This window comes from Mustela lutreola, chromosome 4 (genome assembly GCF_030435805.1).
Source record: "Mustela lutreola isolate mMusLut2 chromosome 4, mMusLut2.pri, whole genome shotgun sequence".
Lineage (NCBI taxonomy): Eukaryota > Metazoa > Chordata > Mammalia > Carnivora > Mustelidae > Mustela > Mustela lutreola.
The window spans coordinates 178510532-178528737 of NC_081293.1; the positions used below are offsets into that span (position 1 = coordinate 178510532).

Sequence of the window (18206 nt, forward strand, 5' to 3'; positions counted from 1 at the left end):
AGATCTCCAAAACAGATTATTCAGACTCTTTCCCTGATGCTCCTAACTTTTAACCACAGCAGCACAGTACAAGGAAAAACCGCTCTGGTTTTTTGAGACCTGGATAAACTTTCTGAAATTCTGCAAGCCTGAACCTGCAGGGGAAAGACAAGAGTCATCTGTTGATTCACTAGGAAGCAAATTGGAGCGGTGAGAAAGTACACCCATGGCTAGTTTCTTTCTAGTGAATTTCAGCAGAGTGGTAACTAATTGGAATGCGACTGTTTGCTTGACTTTATATAAGTCTCACTGAAGTCCTTTTTTTTTTTTTTTTAAGATTTTATTTATTTATTTGACAGACAGAGATCACAAGTAGGCAGAGAGGTAGGCAGGGAGAGAGGAGGAAGCAGGCTCCCTGCCGAGCAGAGAGCCTGATGCAGGGCTTGATCCCAGGATCCTGGGACCATGACCTGAGCCAAAGGCAGAGACAGGCTTTAACCCATTGGCTCTATCCCAGGACCCTGAGATCATGTCCTGAGCCAAAGGCACAAGCTTTAGCCCACTGAGCCACCCAGGCACCCCCTTATATAGGTCTCACTGAAGTCCTAACTGAAAACACAATTACTTCCCTTGATGGGAAATACCTGTTTGATGACCAGTCAAGAACATTCAAGCAAAATGAGAAAGGAAAATCAGTGCCTTACTAATTATCACCACTGCCAACATTCAGACACCCAACGTGGTCCCATCAGGACTCACAAGAATGTTTTTTAAGGCAAACCCCTTGTGGCTTTTTTTTTTTTTTTTTTTAAGAGCAGGACACTAAAGGAACAGGTGAGGTGATATATTGTAAAGGCCTCGAGGTTCTGTTAGGAGATCCGAATTCTGGTCCTGACTCTGCCTCTGACTAACAGAATGACCTTGGCTTAGTTGCTTTCTCCCTCCAGATTTTACTCTCCTCATCCATAAAACAAGGCTAAACTAGATGATTTCCAAGAGCCACCCCAGAAATAACATCAAAGAAGGATGAGAGCATTCCTCTAGGGAACGCAGCCGACAGTAATATAATGAGTCTAAAATGAGTTTCTCATGTTATGCAACATGTATGCTTGTAACAGAATGGCTCTCATGTATGTAACAGAACAGCTTCACTGGCCCAGGGTGAACTTGAAAGCTCTCCTCCTCACCTGCTAGAGATTCTGGTTCTCCCAAGGTTCTGCCTAAGAATTAACTTCAACCAGGTCCATTTGAAATTAGCCACAAAGGTTCTAGCCATTGGATGCAAAAACTGATGCCCAGTCTGAATCCTCCTTAAGGAAGCCTACTTGACCTATCTGGCTGTGGAGCCCAAGCTGTTCGTCTTCTAGAAACAGTTTCTATGTTTTGTTCAGTCAAATGAAAAACAGGATGCCATTTAAAAAAAAATTATTTGACAAATATACCTCATAAACATTTTATATTTATGAAGGGAAACTCGTGGTTTAGTCATGAATTTTATTACATGTATCTAATTTTATTACACGTATCAGTATCTAACCATTCATTCAAGAAATATTTATTGAGCGCTCATGTTGCACCAAGCACTATTCTAGATTCAGTTCGGTAAATATAAGAGTGAAAAACAGTAAGTTCTCTGCTCTCATGGAGCTCACCCTCTAATGAGAGGGGCCAGGAAGAGATAGTAAACAAAAATAGGATTACTGTAGAGTGGTGGGACAGGAAGCAGGTGGGCTACCCAGCATCTGTGGACTCTTCAGGAAAAAAGTAGCCATGCACAGCTCAGGGAGGAGCACACTCCGGGCAGAGGGAAGAGCTCGGGACAGAGAGCAAGCCAGCGTGGCTAGAATGCCCTGGTGGAGGAAGCAAGTGGCTTGAGAGGAAGTCAGAGAGATAGGCACAACCCAGACTGCTTAAGTGATTGGATTTTATGCTAATTGCAGGAGGAAGTGTATCAGGGAGTTTTAAGCATGATGGTGACAGGCTGTGTGTTCTCTTTTTAGAAAGTACTCCTGCTCTGGGAAGAACGGACTCTAGGTGGAGCACATGTAGAAGGGAGGTTATTTCAAGAATACAAGCAAAGGTAGAAGTGGCTTCTGTGGGAACTCGTGGAGAACTGAGTGTATGCAAAACGTGTCTTGGGAGGCTTGTTACTGGAGCAAATGGGGATGAGTCAAGGGAGAGGACCCCCAGGAAAAGAGAGAGGTATAACTTCTAGATGTGAGAATTTAGCAACTCATTGAGAAAGAAGCAAGTCTGGTGGTGTGGGAGGAATTAAGAGTTCTGGTATGGCAACATAAAATTTGAAACACCCTATTAAATGTGTATGTGGTGAGATCGAGTGGGCAGTCGGACCCATGAGTTAGGAGCTGCAGGGAAAGGTCACTGGGATAGGGTCGATGACAATCATGGTCAATAACTCTGATTATTAAATGATAATACATAAAAGATAAATGGAACAGAGGACCTTCAACCCAGTTCATTTAGGATTTGTAGTTGGTTAATAAATCAAATACTTTTTTTTTTTTTAAGATTTATTTATTTGACAGAATGAAAGAGAGGGAGAGAGAGTCAGGGGGAGAAGCAGATACCCTGCTGAGCAGGGATCCTGATTCAGGACTCGATCCTGGGACTTCAGGATCATGACCTGAGCTGAAGGTAGTCACTTAACCAACTGAGCCGCCCAGGCACCCAATAAATCAAATACTTTGAGACACCTGGGTGCTTCAGCAGTTAGGCATCTGTCTTCAGCTCAGGTCATGATCCCAAGTCCTGGGATCAAGCCCCACATCAGGCTCCTTGCTCACTGGGGAGTCTGCTTCTTCCTCTCCCCCTGCCTCTCCCCATGCTTGTGCTCTTTCTCCTGATAAATAAATAAATAAATAAATAAATATTAAAAAATAAATAAATCGATCAAACACTTCTTTGGTGCTACTATGGTGCTTTTGGTCTCAACTGAATCCAAGGATTTTGGTCACTTGTTCAGGACCCAGCTGCCACAACCTAACAGTGTCTACTTTTGTACCCACACCCTACATCTCTCATATCCACCTCCAGGTTTTTCCAGAGGGTCTCCCTATTGAGGGGGACCTGCTTGTGTGTGTGTGTGTGTGTGTGTGTGTGTGTATCTCCAACATACATGCAACTGGGAAGTGTGAGGAAATTAATGCCCTGTGGGGTAGGTCTTTGACTGAGGCAAAATGGCAACTGTCAGGTTCTTCCTTCCACGACATTCTTTATGAAAAGACCTGAAAACAAAACACAACAAAGCCTGTCAGAAAATGAAATTACAAGATTAAGAAATCAGTCATTCTTTTTTTAATTATTATTTTATTTTTAGGGGCACCTGGGTGGCCCGGTCAGTTGAGCGACTTCCTTTGGATCAGGTCATGATCCCAGGGTCCTGGGATGGAGCCCCACATCCTGTCAAGACCCATCTCAGGCTCCCTGCTCATCAGGAAAGCCTGATCGTCCCTCTCCCTCTGCCCCTCCCCTTGCTCATGCTCTCTCTCAGTCTTTCTCTCAAATAAATAAAATCTCTTTAAGAAAAAAAGATTTTATATTTAAGTAATCTCTACACCCAGTGTGGGGCTCAAATTCACAACCCCGAGATCAAGAGTCATGTGCTCCAGTGAGCCAGCCAGGCGCCCTGAGAAATCAGTCCTTCTCAGCTCCAAGTGGTGGCCAGTTGACTAATGCATGCTCATATGTACTCACTCTTCTCTCTTGCTTCCCTACCCCTTTTCCCTCACCTTTCTCCTGGGATTGGATTGAGGATGCAGGAGTCCCAGTGGAGGGGCAAGCTGCTCTGCCACCTTATCACTCCCCAGGTCTGGTGGTGCTGGAAGCATCTGTGGTGAGTAAGAATACCGTGTGGCTTTTCAGAAAGCCACAGTGGGAGAGTTATTGCAAAATACTAGGGTTATAGAGCAAAGCCACATCATCTATGCTAAGAATTAATTTCCATTTGAAAAACACCTCCTGGTGTGCCGCTGGGTCCTAGTAGAGACTGATTGACCTTGGGATACCAACTGACTATGCAAATGAGTTTGAGAATTGCCCGTCCAGCTGGATATGATTAGATTCACTGAATCATGAGGTCAGGCAAGTACAGCAATCCACTAAATGATGGAAAATGAGGTCTAAGTAAATTACATGCACAGGTCATCCAGACTCCCATTCACTTGTCTCAATGGCATCAATACCTCTTCCTCAGCTCACTCCTGCGGCCTCATAGAGGATTCCTTAATGCCAACTAATAGGTGGAGAAAGAACTCAAGGTTGATTCATAGATGGGTTAATAATAATATATTGGAACAAAACCAAAATAAGATAAAATAAAGCAAAAAAAAAAAATCTAATAAAATAAAAGACTGCAGCTCCATTACTGAAGAACAGACTTAAGGGACAGCGATGAAGGGAAATTCTCCCTGTAGGCAGACCTCTGAGTAGTCTGCTTGGTTGCCCACTCCAATATGGAATGGCCTGAAGTACGGATACACAGAGATTCCTGGCCAGTGGCAAAGAATGGCCCGTTTGGTCAAGGCCTGAAAGGAACAATACTGCACTATCAGGAATAAGGAGTTCAGGGGAAGAGGCACGTGACTGATCGAAGGAAGGAAGTATCAGGTGTTTAGATCTTTGTGTCTCATGTTAATGTCCACAGGAAGTGAAGGCTCTCACCGACCAGATGGACGGGTGACTTGTCTTACAGATATGAGCCAGCCTTTCTTTCCTGGCCACCATAGTGCTTGTACAATAGACCACGTTGTATCCATAGTCTCATCCAAGCTACCATGGCATGGGTGGGTTACACAGCATGAATTACTCCCCATCAAAAAGGACACAGCTAATACCACTGCTGAACACCCAATCTGCCAAGAGCAGAGACTGACACTGAAGTATTTATTAGCATAGCATTATTCTTCAAGGAATTACACTTATACCACCTGCTACCCTAGATGAGGAACACTTGGTCTTTCCAGATGTGACATCTGCTTGCGTTAAGGTTTGCCTTTTGTCTCCACAATGCCTCCAACAGCACTGCCAGCCAGGGTTTATAAATGCCTGTTCTACTGACATTGTATCACACAGAACATTGCCTTGGTCCAAGGGACCCACATGATAGAAGAGAAAATGTAACAAGGGACACATGACCATGAACTCCACTGTCTCACCGTGTGCCTCATCACCCCAAAACATTCAGGCTAATAGACAGTGTATCTGCGACATCAGGGAAAAGAGGAGAGGCAGGACATGTTGTGCGTGGAAATTCCAAGCCCCCAAGCACATGCTTATTAAGAATTTCAAGACAACAACTGCAGAACATTAAATTCCAGGGAGTCAGCCCCATCCTGAGCTTGGGGCCCTGTATGACTGCACTGGGCACCTGCTAGGCAGCCAGCTCTAGTGCCTGTACGTGCCTCCATGGGAGTGTAAGAAAATCAACACTCCGTGGAGCAAACTTTTAGCCAACGGGAGGGGAAGGAGCAAGTAAATTCTCCTCCCTCTTTACCCTAGACACACTGTTCTGAAAAGCACCCATTTATATAGTCTCTCAGAAAATGGTCCAGTAAGATCAAAAAACTGGTCACACATAATTGCAAGTGCAGGCCAGTTCAGTTTGGCACTTTCACACTAGTGCCCCCTCCTTCCTTGCCTCATGCCCCTTCTCTTCATTCCGCCTGGGTCGCATTCCTGATTAAAGCAAGAGCCCAGAAGCCACTTCGACCGGCCCTGCATTCTGGGTAACCCAGGCTAAGACAAGCAGTTGACTGAAAAAGCAAGGACCCAGGGAACATACTTTAAATACTTTATTTTAATTTAAACATTTACTTTTAATTTAAATGTTATCTCGATTTAAAACGCTGAAGCGTGCATTTGTTTGCCACTTCTCCAAGGGTTTTTGGGTTTTTTTCAAGATGGGATGCACAGATTGAAGTTCTATTTTATCTTTGTTGACTCAATCACAACCAAAGCACGTCACTTCCAACTTACAGCCTTGATTTATTTAAAGTAAAACAGTCATTTAAAGACTCTGTTAAAGCAACTTGAAAGAATAATTCCTCCAAATTTTTATAGATTTTCATTTCTGGCCTTTAATAGTTGCCCCACCAAACCAAACACTATTTTAGAGAGGACCTCGGCTCATTTTGGCAGCAAATACACGATTTTAGTGAGCACCTCTGTTAAGTCCTTGCAAAAACATCAGCTAGTTTCATAGTAACAACCCTTTTTTCAACTATTTTTCCATAGGTTAATGTGAGATTTTAGTTAAATTACAACTACAAGCATGTTACGTATAAACAAATTTGCACTGTTATAATTGTAGAGATTTCCAATGTTAGATTTTTTTTTTTTTTACAATTTTCAATGTAAAGATTAACAGTTGGAAAGACTTACAGTTGTAATAGTATAAATTTCTAAATGTAATATATAGACACAGATTTCAGGACATACATAACTGATGCCTGGTAACATTCAGCTCTGCCTACAAGGACAGAACACTGTGGTGTCCTTAGATCAGTCTCAAAGTGTGTCCCCAGACCCCAGCATCAGTGTCCCATGGGAACTGACTAGAAATGCAAAATTCCTAGACCCCACCCCAGACCAACTGAATCAGAAACCAGGAAGAAAGTTCAGTGATCACTATGTTAAGTTCTCCAGGTGATTCTGAGCACAGGTAAGCTTGAGAACCACGGTCCTACAGTGTGTAGTTTAGTGGCAGGAACATTGTAATAAGCAACAACTAGCACACCTCACTAAGGAAATGGACAGGACCATTAATTTCCCAAGGTCATTAATTGGCGGTCAAAGTTCAAAGAGCTTCTACTGTGTTTTACTTAGGATTAGGTTTGGCTTCATTGAAACAAAAGCCAAAACAACAGCAGTTTGTGTGAATATAGTTAACACTGCTGAAATGTATACTTAAAAATGGTTATTCCATGCTTTTTGTTATGCTCCACAAATAAGTGAAACCATCTGATAATTGACTCTCTCTGCTTGACTTATTTCACTCAGCATAATCTCTTTGAGTCCCGTCCATGTTGCTACAAAAGTTGGGTATAACAAAAAGCATGGAGGACATGGGGAGTTAGAGAGGAGAAGGGAGTTGGGGTAAATTGGAAGGGGAGGTGAATCATGAGAGACTATGGACTCTGAAAAACAATCTGAGGGGTTTGAAGTGGCGGGGGGGTGGGAGGTTGGGGTACCAGGTGGTGGGTATTATAAAGGGCACGGATTGCATGGATCACTGGGTGTGGTGAAAAAATAATGAATACTGTTATGCTGAAAATAAATTAATTTTTTAAAAAATGATTAAAGATGGGAAATTTATTTTACTTTTTTGCCATAATTTTTTAAATGAATGAATACATTTGTTAAAAACTTTAAAACAGTAGTTTAAGCAAATTAGAAATTTATGTTTCTTTCATCTAGAAGAAATCTAGACATAGACAATCCATTACTTACCTAGAACTCCGCAAAGTGATCGAGGACACAAGGTATGTGCCAGCTCACTCTCCACCGTCCCTCATGTGGGGCCCTCCTCCTCCTCATGGTCTAAGAGGGCTGCTACAGCTTCAACCATTGCATATCCATCCCAGGCAGCAGAATGGAGCAAAAGAAAAGGCAGGGGTACTTCCTCCCTTAAAAAGAACCTTCACAGGGGCGCCTGGGTGGCTCAGTGGGTTAAAGCCTCTGCCTTCAGCTCAGGTCATGATCCCAGGGTTCTGGGATCGAGCCCCGCATCGTGCTCTCTGCTCAGCAGAGAGCCTGCTTCCTCCTCTCTCTCTGCCTGCCTCTCAGCCTACTTGTAATCTCTGCCTGTCAAATAAATAAATAAAATCTTTAAAAAAAAAAAAAAAAAAAAAAAAAAAGAACCTTCACAGCAATCCCAAACAACCCTTTATTTCAGGGGCTCCTCTAGTGGTAATCACAGCAGTCACGTGGTCTTCCATAGCTGCAGGGGCCTTAGCAAATATCTTTGAGCTTGAGGTACAATGTTCCCATTTAGATATTGAGATGCTATCACTAAGGGAGAAGAGGGGAATAATTAGGAGACAATTATCAGACTCTATCACACATAGTAACTGTAAAATCATGCAGGCCATTATCCAAACCCCAAAGGAAGAGACCTCCCATGGAAACATTGCTAGACATTGCTGCAGTAAAAATACACATAAATTCAGCTTTCTTTTGAGGAATAAGATTTCTCCTTTTTCATGAGATTTTAAAGGGAGAAACCTTTTACCCTTCACCAAGGCCCATGACATGCTGACCACTGTGCCTTTGTATCTGTCCTCGTACTGATGGTCCACCTGCAGCTGTGGCAGGAAGTCTGACTTTCTGTGATAGGATGGGCTAGATGGAAAAGAAAACTCACTGGCTACTTCCTGGGAGGGAGATAGGGAAGTGGAGGAATACTCGAGAGTTCCGATAGGTCAAAGTAAGGGACGTGACCATGCCCAAATTCTAGCAGGTGAGCAAGTGCCAGGAGAACTGGAAACATCAGTTCCTAATGGCCCACGGCTAGAAGGAACCTCCTCGACACCAGAAGCTGTGTCTCACTGCCTTTGTAATTAGCATCTGGCCATGTCCTCACACATCCAAGGAGCACGATACATATTGAAGTTGAACTGCTTGTTGGTTCTAAGTTTAGAAATCCCCTCCCCGGCCCAACCTCATGTGAACTTCACTCATCTTTCCGGAACCACTCTTCTCCCCCAAGATTTAACTTCGGTAGCATTTTTTCTTGAATTCACCCAGGTAATGAAAAAGTTAGAAATTGCTGAGAAGTGGGTTCTGCCCCACGCTGTCCACACTGCCTGCTGCCCAGGGGAGAACTCCCTGAGACAGTGTGGACACCAGCCCTCTAGTGGAGGAAGCACTTACTTTGTTCTTCAGGCTGAGGGACAATTTGATGTGTCAATATTCTGCCTGCCCTTTTACAAGGCAATAATAACAGATGTTGCTATGGGAATTACATTTTTCCGATAATTGGATTATATAGCAAACTAATCACTTTTGCTTTTATGAAGTGCACCACCGCACAGCTGGAGTTGTTATTAGCGATTGTCAACTAAATCATTTAAGCGGTGCTGTTTACGTAGGTCCCTAATTACTACTGGGATTTGTACAGAAGATAGAATTAATGATCTTTTCTGTCATCTCTCTTCTGCAGTGTGATGACTTTTGTGAGCTTCCTCCTTCTAATTGCATAAAACAAGGCAAGAACTGCGTTAAGGAAAAATGGGCAAGTAAATAGTGATGAGTCAAAACCCACCTAATTAGGACATGAGTGCCAGCGCTGAGCCCAGAGATGCTTGGGGGCACACTTCTAATTATTACTGGATGTCTCAAAAACAAACTGTGCACGAATACACCAAGGGAAATGGCCAGTGTCACCCACCCAAGCATCCTCACCTGCACATTCCTGGGCTTCAGAGCCAGGATTTTAACATCATTAGTGATGGAATTCGATAGCTTAATGCCACATTTGGAAATAAACTTTATTACATGCGTTCTCATCCCATCTCTCAACTCTCCAGCCCGCTTTGGATCCAGAGACACTTTAAGGTTTTGGGGTGTGTGTGTGTGTGTGTGTGTGTGTGTTTTAATGGCCATTGGACCACTGCAGACTTTTGATCTTGCCTGTGATTTCACAGAGGTGTTTGCTGGCCTGGACGCTGACCTAAGGCAGCTAACGTGAGCAGCAAGGGAGAGCAGCCAGGAAGTACAGACAGAAGTGAGACAGCCTCAAAGCTCAGGACCATGACTCACATGGGAGGTTCTAGTCTCATCAGCCTGCTGGAGTTTACCAAGAGCAAGGCCAGAAAGACATCACTGCAGAGGAGAAGGGCAGAATGTACCTGCACAGAGGAGGATGAAGACAGGGAAAAAGTACTTTTGCATCCACTTAAGGGACTTCGAAGGGCTCAGGCTGGCCTGAGGGCAACACAAGGTGACCAAGAAGAGTAGCCTCTACATCAGGGGTAAGATCCGGAAAGCCACTCAGGTGGCTGGAAGGAGCTATTAAACGCATTAGATGTTGGCCTATGTTTTCCTTTAATGTGTAATTGTGTCCTGAGATCCCCTTGCATCATAATAGAAGTTAGTACAGACAAGCTTTGACAGTCTATTGATTGGGTGATTCCTACACTCACACCAAATGTGATTCTCTGTGTGTGTGTGTTTTATTTCCTTCAAAACTGTTCAATATCTATCTTTCAAATCTTCAATGGAAACTCTTTATGAATTCTTCTTTTCAGAAGAGGGCAGGTCTGTGGTTCTAGCAGAGGGAAGAGAGACCCATCAATCCAGTGCTTTGAACACCCTGAGTCACAAGGGGCTAGTAGGCCAGGTGGAAACCCTGCATGGGCCATATGAAGCTGGAGCTCAAGGAAGGGTCCTGAACTGGAACACAGCTCTAGGAGGTCACATGGTGGTGGCAATTAGAGCTAGGGCCCTGGATGGTTCCCCAAGAGAGTTGCAGAGTGATGACAGAAGATCAAATACAGAACTCAAGCAAACAGCAACAGTTTCTAGCAAGTGGGGGAGGCAATTAAGTCACAGAGATCAGAAAGGAGGAAGTCAGAAGATAAAGAAGAAAGAGGTTTTGCTCCCTAGGAGGGAAGGTTTGGGAAGGGATGTTCATACCGTTCGAGACTATGGCCACACCATGACCATCGTGTGGTCAAGAGGCCACAGTGAGCAGGCAGATCAAGGATCAGAAAAGAGAGGGATTTCTGCTTGAAGGCGTGGGACAGGTAACCCCTAGAGAAGAAAACGTGAGCACATCTCATGGAACCACTGGAAACTTTGCAGGAGGAATGTATACCTTTTAGTTCCTTCAGATAATGGGACAAAGTGTTCACAAGGAGATCCCACATGGGCAAGACTTCACTGTGGGGAGTAGAAGGTAGGGATAACCCGTGTTATCACCTGTGCTAATTACTCTTTAATTTTGGACTATGTTGGGGCTCACAGTTATGAGGCTCCAGCCCCAGGTTTCCGATCTGCCAGGGACCAGGAAGCACCAAGCTTCGGGCTGCCAAGGGCAGCTGGTACTGTACACCGTCCCAGCGTCAGCCCTGTCAGATGACTTGGTTTTCTCAGGCCGCCATAAGAGAGAACCACAAGCTAGGTTGCCTGAAACAACAGAAATGTATTCTCTTTCGGTTCTGGAGGCTACAAATCCCAAATCAAGGGGTCAGCAGGGCCACAGTCCCTCTTCCTGCCTTCTGGTGGCTCCTGGCAATCCTTGGCCTTCCCTGGCTTCCAGCTGCATCACTCTGTGTTCCGCCTCCAACTCCACGTGGCCTTCCTCCTTGTCTGTGTGTCTCCTCTTCTTATAAGGACAAAAGGCATTGGATTAGGGCCCACTTGAATCCATTATGACCTCATCTTAAAGAATTCTATCTGCAAAGATCCTGTTTCCAACGAAAGACACATACTGAGGTTCCAGATAGATGTGAGTCTGAGGGGGACTCTTGAACCCATTCTACTGAATATGTAAGCCCTGCCCTAGGAAAAACAGTCACTGCTTCAGGAGTGGGACAGACTGCCGAGGCATTTCTCTCCCCTCCCTCCAGCTCTCCAATATCTCGTCTTCCTCAGCAGTGTCCCCCAGAGGGGAGGACAGAGGCATCCTGTTGGCCAGGCTATCTATTTAACAGTTTGTCATGAGAAGTATGATATCCTACAGGGCACCCAACTAGAGACCTTGTAACCTAGAGGACTGACCCCTCCTGCGAATGACCCAGTTACATGGCTTACATGCCTGCAACCTTTGCTCATTCTCAGACTAAACTCACAAGTTTGGCACGAAACCTGACTACACTGTCAGCTCCTGAACTTTGGCTCTTCCAGGGATTCAAAACTTGCCTTAACTCCCTGAAATATGTCCTCATGGGTCAGTCCTTTCCTGAGAGCCACTCAGACACGGCCCAGGATTCCCACAGTCACTCATTGTCCTTCAAGGCTTCACGCACCCTGGGAGCAGAACGTGCACCTGGGCACCAGTGGGCTCTTCTTCCTGGCACACATCCAGGACTTCAACACCCTGTCTTTGATACAGGTAAATGGATCTTCTTCAGGCCACACTAATGATTCAGGTGGTATTGATAACTACCCTTTAAAGAAGGCATATGGGGGGCACCTAGCCAGCTAAGTCAGTAGAGTATGTGTCTCTTGATCTCAGGGTTGTGAGTCTGAGTCCCATGCTGGGTGTAGAGATGACTTAAAAATAATTTAAAATCTTTTAAAAAAATAAAGAAAAAATAAAGAAGGCATATGGGATGACACTCTTCCTTTAAGATGGTCTGGCCAATCTAGAGTTAAATATTCTGATGGGAATGGGGACACTAGATTTGGGGGTGATTTAATGAAGTCTTAATTTTGGAATAATTTTAGACTTACAGAAAATCTTCAAAGATAATATAGAGAGTTCCCACCTACCTCAAACCCAGTTTTCCCTTTGATGAATGTCTTACATTCATAGGCACATTCATCTCTATTAATAAAGCAATATCGATACACTGTTATTAACCAAAGTCCATACTTTATTCATATTTTCTTAGTTTTTACCTAATGTCCTTTTCCCCAGGATTCCATCCTGGAAACCATGTTACATTTAGTCATCATGTCTCCTTGCACTTCGGCTATAAGAGCTGGGACTCCACCTTTTATGACAGTTCCTCCAACTCAGACTCCATCTCCATGCATCTCCACACTATCTGGACTCCTGGAATCCGTGCATATGGGGAGAAAGGTCACTTGGGGCAGACATGAGTCACTCAAGGTAATGCATGAAGCCTAATCCAATCTGCACTGTTGACAAAGGCCTATTAGAACAAGTGAAAGAACTCTTACAGTGACATCAGAAACAGTACTTGAAGAGTCAGGGCTTTGGAAGTTATCCCCTGTGACCTCCTTTTTTGCTACAAATAAACTGGTTTTTGTGTGACAACTACAAAAAAAAAAAAAGAGTGAGACAGGAAGGAAGGGAGGGAGGGAGGAGGGGAAGGAGGAAGAAGGAATAGTATTTGGTTTGTATGGTACAAGAGGAGGAATAGGAAACAGATCAAGAATAAAGCCACACTTTTATCCACTGAGTATGATATTCACTGTGGGTTTTTCATAGATGGGTCTGATGATATTGAGGTATGCACTCTCTATCCCTACACTTCAAGGAGTTTTGATCAAGAAAGGATGCTATACTTTGTCAAATGCTTTTTCAGCATCTATTGAGACTATCATATGATTCTTATTCTTTCTTTTATTAATGTATTGTATCACATTGATTGATTTTGCATTGATTGATTGATTGATTGAACCAACCTTGCAGAATTTGTACTCAGAAAACTATAATGTACTCATGAAAGAAATTGAGGAAGACACAAAGAAATGGAAAAGTGTTCCATGCTCATGGATTGGAAGAACAAGTATTGTGAAAATGTATATGCTACCTAAAGCAATCTACACATTTAATGCGATCCCTATCAAAATACCATCAATTTTTTTTCAAAGAAATGGAACAAATAATCCTACAATTTATACAGAACCAGAAAAGACACCAAATAGCCAGAGGAACATTGAAAAAGAAAGCCAAAGTTGGCAGCATCACAATTCCAGACTTCAAGCTCTATTACAAAGCTGTCATCATCAAGACAATATGGTACTGGCACAAAAACAGACACACAGATCAATGGAACAGAATGGAGAGTCCAGAAATAGAACCTCAACTCTATGGTCAACTCATCTTTGACAAAGCAGGAAAGAATGTCCAATGGAAAAAAGACAGTCTCTTCAATAAATGGTGTTGGGAAAATTGGACAGCCACATGCAGAAGAATGAAACCGGACCATTTCCTTATACCACACGCAAAAATAGACTCAAAATGGATGAAGGACATCAATGTGAGACAGGAATCCATCCAAATCCTTGAGAACACAGGGAGCAACCTCTTCAACCTCAGCCATAGCAACTTCTTCCTAGAAACATCACCAAAGTCAAGGGAAGCAAGGGCAAAAATGAACTACTGGGACTTCATCAAGATCAAAAGCTTTTGCACAGCAAAGGAAACGGTCAACAAAACCAAGACAACTGACATTATGGGAAAAGATATTTGCAAATGACACATAAGATAAAGGGCTAGTATGCAAAATCTATAAAGAACTTATCAAACTCAACACCCAAAGAACAAATAATCCAATCAAGAAATGGGCAGAGGACATGAACAGACATTTCTTCAAAGAAGACATCCAGATGGCCAACAGACACATGAAAAAGTGCTCCACATCACTTGGCATCAGGAAAATACAAATTGAGACCACAGTGAGATACTACCTCACACCAGTCAGAAAGCTAAAATTAATAAGTCAGGAAACAACAGATATTGGGAGGATGCAGAGAAAGGGAAACCCTCTTATACTTTTGGTGGGAATGCAAGCTGGTGCAGCCACTCTGGAAAACAGTATGGAGGTTCCTCAAAAAGTTGAAAATAAAGCTACCCTACAACCGAGCAATTGCACTACTGGGTATTTACCCTGAAGATACAAATGTAGTGATCCGAAGAGGCATGTGCACCCTGATGTTTACAGCATCAATGTCCACAATAGCCAAACTAGATGTTCATCAACAGATGAATGGATAAAGAAGAGGATACTATGCAGCCATCAAAAGAAATGAAATCTTGCCATTTGCAATGACACGGATGGAACTAGAGGGTACCATGCTGAGCAAAATGAGTCAATCAGAGAAACACAGTTATCATATGATCTCTCTGATATACGGAATTTGAGAGGTGGGGGGGTGTTGGGGGGTAGGAAGAAAAAAGTAAACAAGATGGGATCGGGAGAGAGAAAAACCATAAGAGACTCTTAATCTCATGAAACAAGCAGAGTTGCTGGGGGGTAGAGGGGAAGGGATATGGTGGCTGGTTTATGGACACTGGGATGGTATGTGCTATGGTGAGTGCTGTGAAATGTGTAAGCCTGATGATTCACAGACCTGTACCCCTGAGGCAATTAATATATTATATGTTAATTTTTAAAATAATAAATAAATAAATAAAAAGGGGAAAAAAAATAAAGCCACAGGGCTGTGAAGGAGATCCTAGAATGTGTGTTAATGAGGAAGTGCTCTATCACTGGGGACTGTAGGGACGAAATAGCCTGAGCGCTCAAAGCAGAGCCAGCCTGGGGCGTGGGGACAGACACCGCTAGAGCACATCCCCCATGGAGATTAGGGACACCGGCAGCCCTAAGAGTCATCACCCTCTAAACAGATGGGTAAATTGCATGGTGGGCCACAGGGACGTATCAGGCTCACAGAGCTCCTCCCCTGCACCATCAGGGCCAAGGACTCTCAAGGACATTTATTCCCTTGAACAGGAAGTCTCTCCCATGTGGGGACACCATCAGGATCAGGGGCGTGAACCCTATCCCATTCTGTGTCCATCAGCACATTCTCTCCATAGGGACCAGAAATGCCATCTCTCTCCCTGGCTGGGGCCAGGTCAGCCTCATGTAGTGGACTTTCTGCTATTTGTAGTAGGGGAGGAGAAGAGGAAGAAGATCTAATACATGGGAGCATGAGGCAACCACTCTGAGACCTGGAGAAGGAACTGGGGGAGGAGAGCAAACCACCACCAGGAGGTACTTTTTCAATCTCTTGTCTGTGTCCTCTGATTATTCATCACCGATTTTTGCCTCTTTGACCCTCCTAGCACGCTTTTAGTAACGTTATTGAGGTATAATTCACATATAAAATGATACACTCACTTAAAAGTGTAAATTCAATGGCTGTTAGGGTTTTTAGCATATGTACAAAGCTCTTCAATCATCACCACTCATTCCAGAACATCACCCCCAGAAGAAACCCTGTGCTTATTGACGGTCACTTCCATTCTTCCCTCCCTGCTCCCCAGCCCCTAGCGATGACTAATCTGTTTTCTGTCTCTACGGATTCACCTGTTCTGGACATTTCACGTGAATGGAATCATACAATAGGTGGCCTTTTGCGTCTGTCTTCTTTCACTTGGCGTCATGTTTCCCAGATTCATCCACATTGTGGCATGTATCAGTACTTCATTCCTTTTTATGGTTGGATAATAGTCCAGTGTGTGGATTATACCACACTTGTATCCATTCAGCAAGCAGATGGAGAGCATTTGGGTTGTTACCACTTTGTGGCTATTATATGTACTAAGAGCCCTTGTATGGAAGTGCGTTTTCAGTTCTCTTGGGTATATACTTTGGAGTGGAGCTGCTGGGTCCTAGTTGAACTTTTTGAGGGGCTTCCAATGACTACACAAATTCTTTCACAAGAACAAAAAATGAATTTCTCTGCTATGGAAGCCAGTGTTCTTTTGGGTTTCGATATACATACAAGTAAGCCACATTATAACTGGTACCCTTGGCCATGAAGTCTCTAGTGTTTTGTAAATGGATACATATACACGCTTTAATTGCCAGGGTGTGTCTTGTCTGCCCCATAAGACTGGAAGTAATTTGAGGATGGGGATCGTGTTCTTATCTTTCCCCTATCACAGAGCCCGGCATTGTGCCTTGCCCACAACAGAATTAATTTAAATAATTCTGGTTATATGCATGGATGTGGGGGCTCAAAACTGGGTCTAAAGAACAGATTGAAGAGCTATGGATGAACCTTGAAAAGATTATGCTAAAAAACAAAACAAAACAAAACACAAGAACAGCTAGAAGAGAGAATCATCAGCCTTCTCCCTCTAGGAGTGGTGAGAATTTCCTTTCTCCGCCCTCAGGCACAGGGCTGCACCTTTTATTCTACCATTTTAATTACAGGACACTTCGTGTTTTCTGTTGAAATTTATTTGGAGAGACACTAGGTGTTGCTGGTTTCCCATGTAAAAGAGTATCGCTAGGAATCATCCAGTAGTGTTGGGAGCCTTTATTACTGGGAAGTTAGAGGGAATTTTCATTTTCCATTTTTGCTTTTGCTAAAATTCTTTCCAGGTAAATTATTTGCCAAATATATACTGTGGTGGGCAGACTAATGTCCCCTCTCCCCCAGATGTTCGTGTCCCAATTTCCAGAACCTGTCAGGTTACAGGACAAAGGGGAATTGAAACACGGAGATGATCCTTGATTATCTCAATGGGCCTAATGTAATCACAGGGTCCGTGAGAGAGGAAGACAGAGGCAGAAGAGAGGTAGAGGAAGAGGTGACTCTGGGAGAAAGGTGAGAGAAATGTCACATCGCTGGCTTTGAAAATGGAGGAAGGGGACCAAGGGAACGCAGGCAGCCTCTCGAAGCTGGAAGAGGCGAGGAAACAGCTTCTCCCTGGAGCCTCCAGAAGGAACAGAGAGCCCTGTGGACCCCTTGATCTTAGTCCAGGGAGACCTCTCTCAGACTTACAACTTCCAGAACTATTAGATAATAATTTGTGTTATTTTAAAGTCACCAAGTTTGTGATAACTTGTTATGGCATCAGGAACAAATCAATACTTCTTTTAATATTTCCCCCCCACTTCATCCTTTTAAGACTATGAATCTACTCCTACTTCCTTAGGAAGACAGTGGGATGGGGTTTAATTTCACCAGCATGTAGTTAATTTGCCCGTGTATCATATTATCTCGTGTATAAAATGTCAGACAATAATAATTATGTTTTATAGTACACTTTTTAAAGATTTTATTTATTTGCTAGAGAGAAAGAGTATAAGCCAGGGGAGGGGCAATGAGAGAGGGAGAAGCAGGCTCCTCACTGGGCAGGGAGCCCAATGTGGGGCTTGATCCGGAGATCCTGAAATCATGACCTGAGCCAAAGGCAGATGCTTAACCGAATGAGCCACCCAGGCATCCCAATACTTTATACTTTTCTAAAAAACTTAAAATACACTGCTTGATTTGATCATCACAATAACTTTGAGAAAACTTGTAAACGCACTGTTTCCCCTTTTGACAGATTAAAAGCAATGAGTCACAGGGTAACTATGTAGCTCAGTCGGTTGGGTGTCGGACTCTTGGTTTCAGCCTGAGTTGTGATCTCAGGGTCCTGGGATCATGCCCCGCACTGGGCTCCATGCTCAGCAGGGAGCCTGCCTGAGATTATCTCTCTCCCTCTCCCTCTGCCCCTCCCCAAGCTGCACTGCACATGTGCGGGCGCTCTCTCTATATATATCTAATAAATAAATCTTTAAAAACAAAAGCAAAAACAAAAGAGTGGGTCACAAAGTTCCCAGAGACAA

At 43.6% G+C, this 18206-nt stretch overlaps 1 long non-coding RNA gene across 1 annotated transcript; it reads right to left on the reverse strand.

Moving 5' to 3' along the window:
* Window positions 1–297: 297 nt before the first annotated feature.
* LOC131829717 (uncharacterized) lies at window positions 298–16510 on the reverse strand. Its single transcript, XR_009352967.1, has 3 exons — window positions 7447–16510; window positions 3729–3853; window positions 298–3224 (listed from the first exon to the last, which is right to left on the reverse strand). It is a non-coding gene; the product is annotated as an uncharacterized LOC131829717 (long non-coding RNA).
* Between the last annotated feature and the right edge of the window lie 1696 nt (window positions 16511–18206).